This window comes from Oncorhynchus nerka, linkage group LG5 (assembly GCF_034236695.1).
Source record: "Oncorhynchus nerka isolate Pitt River linkage group LG5, Oner_Uvic_2.0, whole genome shotgun sequence".
Lineage (NCBI taxonomy): Eukaryota > Metazoa > Chordata > Actinopteri > Salmoniformes > Salmonidae > Oncorhynchus > Oncorhynchus nerka.
The window spans coordinates 54,455,526-54,461,590 of NC_088400.1; the positions used below are offsets into that span (position 1 = coordinate 54,455,526).

A 6,065-nucleotide genomic window follows, 5' to 3' on the forward strand; every position below is an offset into this window, starting at 1 on the left:
TGTGGCCGCGGCCCAGAGCCACACATCCCCGACAGGACAGGAAAGAGCAGGACAACCACAGCAGTCAGGACCATCACTCTAGCTGGCCACGTCTGGAGACCTCCATGACAAGTCCTATCTCCCTACCGGCCGCCCGGGACCTAGCTATTAACCTCCCACAGGTCACGACCACCAGGTCCCTCTACACACGTCCACCACCAGCCCACACAATCCCACACCCGCAGCCCAGCCGAGGAGGCCCCAACCCACGCCCTCTACACTGTCATGGCTGTCACTTGACTTTCGTAACCAGCCCTCTTTTATCAGAAAACCTGAAGCCCCAGCAACTGACAATGGAGAAGAGCTGCCAAAGACTGACCCTTGTGTATATTTAGCGATGTCTTGCTTGGCAGGCACACATCCGAACTGTCGACCTGTCAGATGCTCATACTGTCACCATGTCCCCATTTGATTATGTTGTGAGGGGTCGCATGGGGCTCGGTTTTGTATTGTTCTCCTGCATGTTTCAGTACGGCTCTGAAATGAAGAGCTCAACTCTATCCCTTTCTCTCTAGAAAATGAATGAAGACTATAACAGAATATTTCAAATACTTTAATAGACACTAGAAGCGCATGCACGGCACCAGATAAGCACAAACATAGGATAAGAATAGTGTGGCACAATATTTCTCTTAACAATTATTATTAACAAAAGGAATCGTTCATTAATATTTTGATTCACCTCGGAACAGGTTAATGAACCAGAGTGATGCATCTTATTATAATTCTCCTAGCTCCTAACTCCTAACTCCTAGGTAGCCTAGAGGCCTCGTCATAAGGTGACGGCACGGTAGAGTGAGTCAGAAGTGTGCTTGTTACATGAGAATGTTATACTAAAATATGGGGCAGAACATTAACACAGGTCTACCTTGCGCTGGGCACATGATTGTACGTCACCCAGATTGAATCAGATGTGTGTGAACATTGTGAAGGAGCATGATGCATGAAAGGCATCCTCACTTACCTCCACTCCAGCATCGAACCTTAATACAATCATCCCCGGCACAGTGCAGTGGTGCAAATGTTGAGCTTCACTCTTACATCTAAACTCGCGGGCATAGCAGCTCCTCTACAACAAGGCTTTCGACATGAACACGTTACAGGAAACACATTTCTACTGTTACCTCTGCAATGTCTTTGTTCTTGGCATTGACTTGGAACATACTGCAGGCTGACTGGCATGTGGACAAGGGTACAATGTTCTCGTCAACAGTCAGTTGGTACCGATCATTGAACACCTTGTACTAACGAAGTCTGTGCTAATGTCGACATTTAGTTATTTCCTCAGCGGAAAGTTTAACTATACACGATAGATGACACGGTCATTTAAGGATCACTTCAGTCGAACGGTATAGACCAGTTAGCAAAGGGTTTCAAATTGAACCTAATAGGCTTTTCAGTCGGAGTGTTTAAATGGTCTTTGCCAGGTTAATGGGATCTACAGTGGGAAGCCTGTGCTCGACATTAAAGCTGCATAGACGATTGCAGCGGCTGATGAGTCAAGTGTTGTTAACCTTTCACCTATTAGCCTGTCTGCAATCAACCGTCCGATACTCAGGTGAACTGGAACGCAGCGCAGAATGTCTAAACATGCCATTTGATGTTCAAATCGTCTAAAATATTCCTGCACGTACTCAGAGGGGGGTGAAGCGTTGTTTGTATTCTAATTATCTGTTTGTTTGGGTCAGTGTCCATAATAATGGCTTCTCCTCTGACACACAGCTGACCTTGATATCCTGAATTATCATAGAGGATTAGCTAGCGAACCGTCTTCACCAATGTCAGAGAGGCAGAAGGAGTGGCGTTGCCACCTTTGGTAGATCTCATAGATGCTCTTAGCGAGCGAGTTAGCTATGGAAATGCTGCCGAGGCATTTCAGCATTCTCACTGAACTGCAAAACTCCAATTATGTTCCTCCAAACAATGCTAACCAAAAGACAAATTCCCTGGCCAGCAAACATGTTACAGCCAATGGTTAAACATAACACAAGGTTGCTCTCTCTCGTCTATGCTTTCGGAAACGTTTTTAGACACCCGACACGGACACATCTTTGGGATATTTGTGAGAAGAAACGTCTTGTTTATGAAGCCTAACACGTCCGTCTTGCATGTGCCGCTTGCTGCTGAGCCGTGTTTGTTTTATGTTGTGCGTCTTGAAGTGGAAGGAAATGGGATTAGAGACACAAGAGGCCAAGTGTGTCGAGCGGAGTCGACGGACAAAGCGTTCTAAGAGTCCAGTCCGGATGTGACATTTGGCAGAGCATCTTCCCTGAAGACGTGACATGACCAAACAGGTGCACAGGTACTTCAGCTAGAACACTTCTGCTTCCTTCCGAACACTCTCCCTACTCTCTCCACTCCAGTCCCCACACCTCCCCCATAGCAAGCTCCTTCCTAGCGCACACCGCCAAGATCCCAACAGGTGCAGTAGCTCAAGTTCCAGCGTTGTTTTGGGAGCTCCCTTGGAATAAATGCACAGCTTTAGTAAGGCTCCTTCTCTCTTTATCTCTCTCCTTCTCTCACTTTCCTTCTCTCTCTCTCTTTCTGACTCTCTCTCTTCTCTCTGACGCGTTTTGCTGGGAACAAGCAGGGATGTTAATAACCAGCAAGGTACACTAATCTCTGATTGCAACATTTGGTTTACCTTAATCTGGAGGGACTGCTGTATTAAAGCAGGAATTATACTAATCAGTTCAAGGCCTCTTGCATATAAAACTTCCCATTAGGCTTAAAGTACAACAGCTTACCGCTCATTCGCTAGGAGGCCTACATCTGCCTCTCAATAAGGCCTGTCTCTAATTTGCAAGGTACAGAGTGAAAAGGGGAGGGGGCAGAGCTGTAGAGAGGGATGTCAGGGGCAGGGTAGGCAGTGTGTGACAGTTGTTGGGGGATGGGTGGTGGTGGGTGGATGAAGCAGGAGGAGGAGTGGGCGTAGTCGCCCATCTCTCTCTCTCCCTCTGTCTCTCTCTCTCAAAATCTGAGAATGTGGAAACACAAAGCCAGCTTTGAGGAATCCAGTGCATCATAGCATGTGTTCATACACTTGGCAGTTTTTCCTCCCTCCCTCACTTCCTCTTTCTCCCTCCCTCTGTCCATCTCCATCTAACCCGTTCTCTCTGTCCATTTTACTCTCTTAATCTCTCTTTCTTGCTCTCTTTCTCTATTACTCTCTCTCTCTCTTCCTCACATGCGCAAATACACATACACACACACACACACTTCCGACTGACTCCCAACCCCCGCCACACCACTGACCCTATTTCTGTGCCCCCTGATCTCTCGAGGTGAGCGAGGAATAACAAAAATACAAACTTTGTCCACAAGGAAGAACAGGAAAACAAGAACACAGCTGAGTACAAAGCAGAAGGTCATAAGGTATGATAGGTCGATAGGCCACGCCATACAGCTGCAATCCCACTGTACCTCTTACCACCTGACAGGAAGCCCTTATTTGGCATGCAGGGTGCAGGTTAGTAGAACTGCCGTGTGTGTGTGTGTGTGTGTGTGTGTGTGTGTGTGTGTGTGCACCAGATGCGTGCCCCTGTGCGTGAGGGTGTTAGGGTGGGGGGGGTTGGTCAGACCCATCTCGGCCAGACCAAAACGTTGGTGCCGTTGATTTTTCTGAACCCTGCAAACTATAAATCCGACTGATTACTCTGCACTCTTTTGCTTGACTGAGCCTTTACAATCAGACGTCCCTGTTAACAATAAGCCCCTGATGAATCAAACATCTATGGCATTAGTTTCACCTAGCTGCCTCTTTCCCATGCACCGCACTCTCTTTGTCAGACCTTGTTTGATGAGAAAAACGACTGACACTTGGTGCACCTATTGATAAACAATTCTGTAATGAGGGGCAAAAAAGCCAAATATAACTCGCTGGAGGAAGCTGGGGAGGGAGACAGAATAATAGGGCAGAGAAGAATTCTTGTGTTTAGGGTGGATTTTCGTGTGGAATTTTTTTGTAAAAGCTTTTTTATTTTGGCAAGAAAAATAATATATAATTGGATTAGTCTCAGTAAAAAAAACATTCATCGTCACCTAATTATTTCACGAAAATATTTGGGGAAATATTTATATATATATTTTTTTATCTTTATTTAACTAGGCATGTCAGTTAAGAACAAATTATTGTTTACAATTATGGCCTAGGAACAGTGGGTTATAACTGCCTTGTTCAGGGGCAGAAAGGCAGATTTTTATCTTGTCAGCTCAGGGATTCAATCAAGCAACCTTTTGGTTGCTGGCCCAACGCTCAAACCACTAGGCTACCTGCCACTTTCAAAGACCTATTGGCACTTTATAGGTAGTGAAACTATTATGTTTTTGTTGCGCACTGAAATACAACAAATTCGTTTTTATGTACATGATCTGAGAAAATGCAAGTATTTATCTATTTACAGAACATTAATAGTAATTGATAAAGCATTCCACCTTTAAGAAAGCATCAGGTCAGACAATGAACCGTAATATCCGTGGACCATGCCACCGCTGGCAGAGGATCAAACATGAATTTACCGTGACACTGTTTGGGATACAAAATCCTATTTGATAGGATAGAGCTAAACCAACAGGATTGAGGAAAAGAGGGAGAGAGGGAGTAAGGGAGGAGGGAAGGGAGGGGGTGAGAGGGGGGGTGAGAGAGAGGGAGAGAGAGAGAGAGAGAGAGAGAGAGAGAGAGAGGGATAGGGATAGGGGGTGAGAGGGAGGTGGGGGTTTCAGCAAGAGAGAGGGGGGAGTGGATGTCAAATCAAATCAAATTGTATTAGTCACACGTGCCGAATACAACAACGAATACAACGAACTGGTATGGAGATTTCACCTTACAGTGAAATGCTTACTTACAAGCCCCTAACCAACAATGCAGTTTAAAAAATATGAATAAGAATAAGAAATAAAAGTAACAAGTAGTTAAAGAGTAGCAGTAAAATAACAATAGCGAGACTATATACAGGGGGTACAGGTACAGAGTGGGGGCACCGGTTAGTTGAGGTAATTGAGGTAATATGTACATGTAGGTAGAGTTATTGAAGTGACTATGCATAGATGATAACAACAGAGAGTAGCAGCGGTGTAAAAGAGAGAGGGTCAATGCAAATAGTCTGGGTGGCCATTATATTAGATGTTCAGGAGTCTTATGGCTTGGGGGTAGAAGCTGTTTAGAAGCCTCTTGGACATAGACTTGGTGCTCCGGTACCGGTTGCCGTGCGGGGGCAGAAAAAACAGTCTATTACTAGGGTGGCTGGAGTCTTTGACAATTTTTAGGGCCTTCCTCTGACACTGCCTGGTGTAGAGGTCCTGGGTAGCAGGAAGCTTGGCCCCAGTGATGTACTGGGCCGTACGCACTACCCTCTGTAGTGCTTTGCGGTCGGAGGCTGAGCAGTTGCCATACCAGGCAGTGATGCAGGTGAGTGGGAGAGAAAGAGAGGGAGAAAGAGCGGGAGTGAGGGAAAGAGAGAGGAGGTGAGTTAGAGAGAGAGAGAGACTGAGTGAGACGGCGAGAACAGAGAAGGGGGGATTCTAACAGTGTTTTCCAGTGAACAGGTCAAAGGCCACGGACCTCAAAACCCACAAGCTCAGGCCCTGGTCCTGTCCCTTAGACCAGGCTACCGAGGACTCTGATACCGTGGCTTAGACTTGTACACTGGGTTGAGGGAGAACATGTCAAAGTGGCCAAAGAGGTGAACATAGGGATGAGAAAAGGTTTGAGCCACCCACAACCTACCTGTAATTGGAAACAACTTTGCAAAATGAGTGTCGGGACAACTGATTAGCCCCAGTGTCAAAGATGAGGTCAGGGGCAATGATTAACATTCAGAAGATGGTATGGAGATTAGAAAAAGGCTAACTTTATTGTTGTGTTTTATTAAATGGATAGTAGTTTATGTAGTTTAATGCTCTGACAACAGATACTGTATGCACTAAACAAAAGCAGAAAGGCCCTATGCGCAGAGTACAGACATAACCATTTATGTCTGTACTTAAGGAAACACCTCTATTTGTCTGTCATCACACACATCGAACAA

General features: G+C 45.7%; 1 long non-coding RNA gene across 1 annotated transcript in view; it reads left to right on the forward strand.

Annotated features, from left to right (window-relative positions):
- The window catches only part of LOC135571810 (uncharacterized), a 171,968-nt gene that overhangs the window by 153,326 nt on the left and 12,577 nt on the right, over nt 1-6,065 (forward strand). The window lies entirely within an intron of this gene.